This window comes from Nycticebus coucang, chromosome 20, assembly GCF_027406575.1.
Source record: "Nycticebus coucang isolate mNycCou1 chromosome 20, mNycCou1.pri, whole genome shotgun sequence".
In the NCBI taxonomy this organism is placed as follows: Eukaryota; Metazoa; Chordata; class Mammalia; order Primates; family Lorisidae; genus Nycticebus; species Nycticebus coucang.
In genome coordinates this window covers 29,805,944-29,815,695 of record NC_069799.1, presented here as the reverse complement: position 1 = coordinate 29,815,695, position 9,752 = coordinate 29,805,944, and the positions used below count along the sequence as shown (strand labels likewise).

At 38.8% G+C, this 9,752-nt stretch overlaps 1 non-coding gene and 1 pseudogene across 1 annotated transcript; both read right to left on the bottom strand.

Moving 5' to 3' along the window:
* Nucleotides 1-304: 304 nt before the first annotated feature.
* Nucleotides 305-413, bottom strand: LOC128573196 (U6 spliceosomal RNA). Its single transcript, XR_008376359.1, has one exon. It is a non-coding gene; the product is annotated as a U6 spliceosomal RNA (small nuclear RNA).
* Nucleotides 414-1,370: 957 nt separating this feature from the next.
* LOC128572550 (ubiquitin carboxyl-terminal hydrolase 40-like) lies at nt 1,371-8,038 on the bottom strand (annotated as a pseudogene).
* Between the last annotated feature and the right edge of the window lie 1,714 nt (nt 8,039-9,752).

The window sequence follows — 9,752 nt, the reverse complement described above, 5'->3', positions numbered from 1 at the left end:
GTGGCAGTACCTTTACTTGGTGTTCATAACTTACTAAGCAAAAAATAATTCACACTGGAGAGAAATTCTGCAAATGTGAACCGTGTGGCAATGCATTCAAACGAGAGGTCAGAATTTACTATATACATGAGAAAATTCATATTGGAGAGAAATCTTACAAATGTGAATAATATGGCAAAGTTTTTTTTTTTTTTTTGGGTGTGGGGGGAATTCATTGAGGATATAAGAAACCAAGTTACACTGATTACATTTGTTAGGTAAAGTCCCTCTTATAATTGTGTCTTTTCCCCAAAAGATACATGTCCAAAATTTGGAATGCTTTATGAATTTGCATGTCATCCTTGCTCAGGGGCCATGCTAATCAGAATTTAAAATCGTTACAATTTTAGTATATGTGCTGCCGAAGTTAGCACTATGGCAAAGGTTTTAACTCATCCTTCACCCTTAATAAACGTAAGAAAAATTATGCCAGAGAAAAATCACAATATGAAGGTGTGGCAAAGCTTTATGCCAGTAGTCACAGTTTTTGTACACAGGAGAATTCATGTTTAAGAGAAATCCTATAAAGTGAAGAATGTGAAAGTGTTTAACTTCTGTTCAAACCCATTCTGTATATGACAAATTTAGCACAGAGAAAACCCCTACACATGTGAAGACAGTGTCATTCTATAACCAGTATTCTCACATTTTAGTACATAACAATTCATGAGAAATTCTATATATGTGCAGAATATATGATGTCTTTAAATATTTCTCATGATTTTCTAATCATTCATATGGAAGAAATACAACACATGTCAATCATGTCTTAACGTTGTGTTTATTCTGTTAAGTAGGGTGAAGGAGAGACAGAGGCAGATGATTCTAGGTGATACCTTGTTCATAATAAGAGGAGCAAAATTACCAGAGTGGGCTGCCAGGAAAGAACAGCATTTCTAGAAGGCTTCCAATAACTGAACTGACGTTGCTGTACAAAAATGAGTCTCAGAAGTGGAGAAGCCTCAATGTAGAGATAGGGCCCAAGACACAAAAAGGGATCTTTGCAGCATGCCTCCAAGTGACAGTAGCCTCAAGTGACCCATTTTCAACACAGTAAAATTGTCACCACTTTTATCACAGTTTACAAATACTATGGCAACTTTTGGAAATTGCCTTACAGGGATAGAAATGGGAGGACTCTCCATTCAGGAAGTTTTCCCCCTTTCCAGGAAGAATGATAAATATTTTAACCCCCCCCCCCCTAATATAGATTTGGAAAATCAGCATAAATGGGAAGAGTGTCACTAAACTCGGTCTCCTCCACTTCAGAAAGCAGATGTCTCTGGAGTGTACTGTCTTTTAATAAACGTTGACCTTTTGCACACTTGTATCTACTTCTGCTCATTTGTTCCATTGTCTTGGTACCAGTAACCGTTCTTTAGGACCTGGAACCAAAAAGCAGGGAACACATACCAGACATCCTTTCCCCATATGTGTCATTTCACTGGCAAACTCGGGAGGAAAGTATACATTTTCAGCAAGATAAGCTAATGGAACAATAGACATTCTGAATTCATGCTGCTTGCTGCACATTACTTATTAAATCCACAGCTCTCTCGCTGCATTTCAGGTAATATAGCTCCTTACCTACCCCTGCTCCATTTTCTTTCTTTTTTTTTTTTTTTTTTTGTTTTGCACATGCACATCATCCCCCAGTTGGGCCATATTATATTCAAAAGCTTACAAAAGGGCCTCAGTCTCCACAAGCAGAACATAAAAGCAGGTTTTTAAGGTCTTGGTAAGAAGAATCGGGATGAAGAGACAGCAGGAGAAAGCCAGGCCAGCATCAGGCCCCAAGAGCAGAAGGAAGCTTTTGAAAAGGTTGCTACCACTAGGGAAGAAGGTCGTCGGGACAGAGTTACTCTAGAGGGTCAGGCAAGAAGACACCAGGCCGAAGCCCTTCCTTTGCTATGACTATGGGTTCCTGGACTAAGGAGTGACTCAGGAAGGGGACTCTGCTGGGATCATCTCCTCACTACTAGAGAGATGCCTTGCAAGTGACATTGCTCTCTCCTGGAGACAAGGGATCATACCTTCCAGACCCTGTGAAATCCCTGAACCAGACTAACTCTCTGGTAGTCTTTCAGTCTGATGGATACACTCCATCTTCAGAACAAGGTACAGTTTCAGATGCTGGGAAGGCTAATTGTTGGGTAGCTGTCTCTGTCACAGTAAAGAAGCTGATGTTTGTAACATTAGAGCCACTCCTCTGCTATCCCTGGAGAGCCTCTGTTTATCTCTCTTAAAAATGGAAAGGAAAATACAAGCAGTGTAATCTAAATTCCCTCTTCTCCCTGGTTTTTGATGCCTTGTTTATTCCTTTCAGTATTTTCCAGCTGGCCTACCCCATTGTTTGATGAAGTCTTTTTTTTTTTCCTGAGACCGAGACTTAAGCCGTTGCCCTGGATAAAGTGCCATGGCGTCACAGTTCACAGCAGCCTCCAACTCTTGGGCTTAAGCGATTCTCTTGCCTCAGACTCTTAAGCAGCTGGGACCACATTTCCCTGCCACAGCACCCGTCTATTTTTTGGGTGCAGTTGTCGTTGTTTGGCAGCCCCAGGCTGGATTTGAACCCACCAGCTCCAGTGTACCCGGCTGGTGCACTAGCCGCTTGAAGTACAGGCATAGAGATTATTTGATGAAGTCTTAACTTTAGAGACCTAAATTCTTTAAAACCACAGGCCTCCTTCCCAGGCCTTTAAATAGAAAAGACATAACTGGGATCGCATTTTTATTCAAAATAGATAAAAACTTAAAGCAAGAAGAAACCAGGATGTAGGACAGAGATGTGAAGAAACTCATGAATGTGAAGAAACATGGGTGGTAAGGAACACAAAAAGGAAAGAGCATGATTTTGTGTAGGGCAAAACTTAATATAACAGTGTTTGTCCTAAAATAAGTCATGGTTTCAGAAGGAAAATTTCAGACAAACATTGGACTTTCGTATGTCAAAAATGGTCTATGTAAGGAATAATATTTGCAAAGGCAAATTTATAAAAAGTTTTGTATGTGAACAGGTTGGCCTAACTGAAAAGGGAATCTCCAAGAAAGTGTTAGTTTTGTTTTGAGACTTTGTTTAAAACCTCTTCAGATTGCTTGTGTATATATTAAAAGTGACAAACATCGATTATTCAGCATCAATCTGCCATAATAGCATTAAAATAAATCTGTCTTTCTGTATTTTCTTCTGCTTGCCTGAAACTGTATTTGCTTAGTTATGGGTGTTGAGATCAAGATAATTAAACTGTTATCACTACTCAAGGTCATCAATTATTCCTTTGAAACTGAAGTAAAGAAAAACAGGAGCAACTTTATCCTTTAAAATACCAGCCTCACCACACCTACGGTGCATCTTACAAGAGTACATGTGAAACTTACTAACTGTAGAATATAAATGTCTTAACACAATAACTAAGAAAATGCCATGAAGGCTATGTTAACTAGTTTGATGATAACATTTCAAATTGTATAGAAAACCAGCACATTGTGCCCCAGGACTGTATTAATGTACACAGCTATGATTTCGTTAAAAAAAAACAAACAAACAAACAAAAAAAAAAAGCCTCTTTTTCTTACTGCCTGATGTTTTCACTCCTTCTTCTGTGTTTTCAATTCATTCCTCATACTTCTTGGGTTTGTATTGCTAAGATAAGATGGCAAAATGTGTATGCATAAATACTGCCACTCTTGAACAACAATATATTTTTCTTTCACAAGTGTGGACTCTGGCCACACTGGACCATTTCTGCTTGTGGGACAAACTGGGGACCCCTAACCCTTCTTGACACCCTTTTTGAGTTGTGACTTTCTCAGTCAAATAAGGTGTTTGAATTTGGTCTTTTACCTGCTGTATCACTGGTGACTCTTTCATAAACATATGGTCTTGTCCTGCTTTTGACTTTTAGAAAGGTCTAATTAGCCACCCCTCAACATGAAGCAAATGGCCTGTGTTAAACTACTTTACAGAGTCCCTAAAGAGATCCAGGAAGAGCCCCCAGACTCCTCTCAGGCTGAATCAGTGGGCAGCTCTTTCGCTGTGGTCACTAGTAAAATTCAAGTCAGACAGGGAGGTCATCTGAGCATGAGTACTTGGTGAGGCTGAGGCTAAACAGAGTTACCCAGGCACATGTAAGTATGAAACTCAGGAATTGAGGGTGAAAAGTGGGTGCATGCTTGGTAATGAATGCCATCTGCCACTGGAATCTGACCTTGTGATTCTGGGTGAGAAAATTCAGGCCCCAGCCAACTCTGGCAACCTGAGATGGGCACAACATTGTTCACAGGTAATACTTGGTTCGTGACTATGATGACTTTATATGGACAGCAGCAAATTGGTACAATGGCTGTAGGGATGCCCTGTCCAATGGATAGTGTGCCCTCTCTTCTTTACCTGTGGAAAGCTGTGGGCCAAGGCTTTCTAATAAATACTGGGGCTACATATGCATTGACTAATACTTCACTCTCCCCTCTGACTAAACAATCTGGTTCTGTATCAGGAGTGACTGGACAGCTGGAACACAAATTCTTAAACCTCTTAGATGCTAAATTGCAGAAAAAGAGTTGACTCATCAGTTCCCTGAGATAACCTGATTTTCTTGCTCTATTGGGGAGAGACTTATCATCAAAATTAAATACTCACATTGCTGTAAACAATAGCCTTCCAATTAATGTACTCCATGAACACGCCTCGTAGGTGTTAGTTTAGTGTCTGGAGGATGAGGACAAATGGCCAGAAGAAATCAACATCCAGGTAAACTTCTCCATCTGGGAAGAGGTTCCCCCTGGGAAATGTCAGGATCACCTCAGTGGAGGTTTCATTTATTACCAGAAGCTGGAGCACCACAAACATTTTCATACCCTCTGAAACACAAAGCATTGCTAGACACAGTCCCTTTGGGTAATATATGAGATGTGGGCCTGTAGGGCCCTTTCAGTCTTCATATAACACCCCTATTCTTTTCATTGAAAAGCCTGGGATAGATGAATACTTACTGTCCTACATCTAAGTGTTGTAAATAAACTAGTATTTTACATTCACCTGATGTTACCTAACACTTAAATTCTTTTGATTACTGTCCCTTTAATGTACAATTTGTGTTATACTCTGAGTCTCTCTGCCTGTATCCCCAGGGGTACACATTTGATTGAGTCCATTTTCTACTTGATAATATGTAACTTGCATAAATAGGAGTTTGGGGGAGCAGAGAAGTAATACCTGGTTTCCTCTGACTTGGTTTCCCCTTGGCAGGTACTAGGTTTATGAAGTGAGATGGAGCATTGTTGGGTTCTGATTAGTTTTCACCAAGAATGTTTCTTATCCTGTAAAGGTAATCATCTGACGTTTTGCAGCAGTGATTTCTTTCTGTTAATTTTTTTGGCTGGCTTTCACAAGATTGTGCCGTGAAATAAATGCTACAAGTATAGATGAAGATCAGTCTATTTTCCCAAATAATAAATGGCAACAGATTTTTTTGGACAGGGTCACTATGTCGCCCCCTGTGGGCGACTGTGGGCATCACAGCTCACAGCAACCTCTAACACTTGGGCTTAAGCAATTCTCTTAAATCAGCCTCCCAAGTAGCTAGGACTACAGGCTCCCGCCACAACGCCCAGCTAGGTAACAACTCTTTTCAATCTTTGTTGTTTTTTTAATTTAAAGATGTTCTTAATTTATAATGTGCCTTATATACATTGTTTGGAATTTATTTTGTGAACTATTATAGCTAACTCAATCACACACTACTTCAAAGACAGACACAACATCTTAATTACTATGCATTTTCAAACTAAGGTGACCAAAAAGCTTCTATTTGCACAGCATGTGGGGCCAAAAAGCATTTTTTTTTTTTTTTTGAGACAGAGCATCAAGCTGGTTAGAGTGCCCTGGCATCACAGCTCACAGCAACCTCCAACTCCTGGGCTTAAGTGATTCTCTTGCCTCAGCCTCCCAGGTAACTAGGACCACATCCACCCACCACAAGGCCTGGGTATTTTTTGGTTGTAGTTGTCATTGCTGTTTGGCAGGCCTGGGCTGGATTCTAACTCGCCTGCTGTGGTGTATGTGGCTGGCACCTTAGCTGCTTGAGCTACAGGTGACGAGCACCAAAAAGCATTTTTTTATCCCCAATTCTTTATGAAGACTATGTTAACTAGTTCAACGAAAATATTTCAAACTGTATATAAAACCAGCACATTGTACCTCATGATTGCATTATTGTACACAGCTATGATTTAATAAAAATAGACACAACTAAATCAAGAGATTTATATGAAATAATAAAAGTATGTTAAAGTGAAAAAAAATAAGCAAAAATATATAGTTTCAAGACAGCAATTTACACGTTCAGGAAATATCACGCCATTGCTCAGTGGGTAGGGCACCAGCCACCTACACTGAAGCTGGTGTGTTATAACCCATCCTGAGCCATCTAAACAACGACAACTGCACCAAAAAAATAGCCGGGCATTGTGGTGGGTGCCTGAGTTCCCAGCTACTAGGGAAGCTGAGGCAAGAGAACTACTTAAGCCCAAGAGTTTGTGATTGTGAGATGTGATGCCACAGTACTCTACCAAGGGTGACATAGTGAGACTTTGTCTCAAAAACAACAACAAAGGTGGTGCCTGTGGTTTAACCGAGTAGGGCGCTGGCCCCATATGCTAGAGGTGGCTCAAACCCAGCCCTGGCCAAAAACTGCATAAAAAAAAGAAAATATCACTTAATTTTCTACTCATACCATCAAACACAGATACTTTCTTCAAGTCTTGCAACAATAGAAGATTTTTATTAAAGGATTACTGTTCAGTGATGAAACCACTGGCTGTATATGATCTGTAGATAAAAGAGATTATTGTATTTACATGAGCAAATTTATAATATCTAATTCCAATTTCTAATTTCTAGTTAGATTAAATGGGTAGTCTGTGTCATTAAGAAGAACTGAAGATTATGCTAATTAAAATAGGTTTGTAATAACTGTATAATACATATGATTTAGATATAATTAATAAACCTAAAGGAAAGTAATAAACTAAATCTAATATTTAATTACAGGTGTGTTCCAATTTAAACATTCTTTGATATTCTTTATTTTTATTAGTTCTCTAATTAACCTTCTTGACAATATTCCAACCATGAAGACATTGGCTTCTCTCATGAGGCCACAGTCTTCTATTTGTAAGATCCTCCAAATTCATTTTCTAGGTATTAAAGTACTGAATAAATGATTCAGTTTCAAGATACTTGCTGCCTTCAGTTTAGAAGGAAAATTCTAGACTATACACAAATGACTTAGGTGAATAGTAAGAGAAAAAATGCAATAATTTCTTTTCTAGTAATGAACACTTTAATCTCATATGATATTATAGCACACAAGCTTAATTACGGGAATTATAATTTATAATATAACTTATGACAAAAATATTCTGGCATATTCACTTGCTTCTCACTGCCATTCTTGTGTCATTTACGAACAATCTGTTTAACGATGGTTCCATGCTACAGACAATTGATGAGGTCGTGGCCAGAGGTTCCAACCAAAGAAGTTTCCAGATCACCAAAGAGAATTCGATTCAGTTCTTGCATATCATGTTGCCTCATCTCATTGCTGATCTACCTGCAGCCATCAGTGAGGTCTGTGGATTCAGCTTCCTGGTCCAGGACCAGAAGCTGAGCAGATAAGCACTATCAATGCAAAAGTATGATTCAAATCATTGCATCAGGCTTATTCTTATCTTTGAATAAACCAAGCTCTTCTGGACCAAGAGAAAATAAAGTTCTGAATTCAGGTATGAAATGAAGTGCTTGAAGAAGGCAATTGAGATGACCAGTTCCACCCTGATTTCTGATTCTGCTTACATTGGTGAATTCTCTAGGAGCAGGTGGCTCCAAAATTTTAGTCTTTAATTTTTTCCATTGTCCATATTGATTATTTGGCACACTGGAATAATCCTCTTGAAATAGATCCCCAAACATTGTAGAACAAAACACTACCTGGCTAAAGCCCAGCCTTATCCCAGCCAGAACACACAATGGATGAAATGGCCCCAACTGGGCGCTGCCATATTGGTGAGGGTGGGTCTTCAAAATGTGATTTTCTTAATTTTCAATCTTTTTTCTAATTATAAAGAATTTTTTTTTTTTGAAATCTGAGTGTTACATTTGTTATACTGTGCGCTTATAGTACAACCCTGTACAAACAACTCAGCCAGGTTCTATAATCTTGCTGTATCAGTGTCTCATGGTTCTGTTCTCATTAACATGTGTTGGTGTCTTGCTGGGTGATGTTTATTTTTGTTCTTGTGTGTTTTTGTGGGAATGTCAGAGTTTGATTCAGAGAAATGAACAAACTTTTGAAAATTTCTCCTTAAACTTGGCAAGAGCAAAAGTGAAATCATGGGTCTATTAGCCCAAGATTCTAGTCATAAGGCCATGAAGAAAATGGCAGTTTGATAAACTAAAGGGTTTTTTAAAGTAAGATATATTAGGCTGCGCCTATGGCTCAGGGGTAGGACGCCAGCCCCATATACCGAGGTTGGCAATTTTAAACCTGGCCTGGCCAAACTGCAACAAAAAACTAGCTGAGCTTTCTGGCGGGCGCCTGTGGTCCCAGCTTGAGGCTCTGTCTCAGAAAAAAAAAAAGGCTATAGCAAAGCTTAAGGAAGTGAAGGAGTCAGTCAGTGAACTTAAAGATGCAGTAGAAAGTATCAATAACAGGTTAGACCACAGAGAAGAATCTCAGAGCTAAAGGATAGGCTCTCAAGATAACCCAGGATATTAAAGAGACAGAAAAGAAGAGAGAATATGCTGAGGGTTCACTTAGAAAATCATGTGCCTTTCTGAAGCATTCAAACATATGAATTGTAGATATTCAAGAAGAGAAAGAACAACTCAAAAGAATCAAAGCCCTATTGCAGGATATAATAAATGAAAAATTCCCAAGCACCACCAAAGGTTATATCAACACATGCATAGTAACCACAAGACAAAACACCAGGTTGTATCAACACATGCATAGTAACCACAAGACACATTATAATGAATGTTTCCAAACTCAAGGAAAAAGGGAAAATTCTTCAAGCAGCCAGGAGTAAGCACCAATTGACCTACAGGGGCAGATCCATAAGGGTGGCAGAAGACTTCTCAGCTGAAGCTTTTCATAACTTTAAAAGAGAATGGTCATCTATCTTAGTCTTCTTAAACAAAAACAAAACAATTTCCAGCCAAGAATTCTGTACTCTGTTAAACTAAGCATTAAATTAGATGGAGAAATCTATTTTACTGACATGAAAATACTGAGGAAATTTACCACAACAAGACTAGCTCTACAAGAAATACTCAGACCTGTTCTACACACTGACCATCATAATGGACCACCAGCACAGTAAACACTCAGAAACTAATGAACAAAATATAGTTTCCATAATGGTGCAAAGACTAAATTTGCACAAAGAACTTTCACAAAATAAGGTGAATAGAACTCCACCATACTTATCAATTCTTTCAATATTTTTAATGGCTTGGACTCTCTACTAAAGAGGGACAAGCTGGAAAATTGGATTAAAAAAAGCACAACCTATCCATATACTGTCTCCAGGAAATGCACCTAATGTAGAAGGATAAAACAGGACTTAGGGTAAAGGGGTGAGAAGCAGTATTTCAGGCAAGTAGAAATCTGAAGAAAGGAGGGGCGCAATCTTATTTTCAAATATAAGTG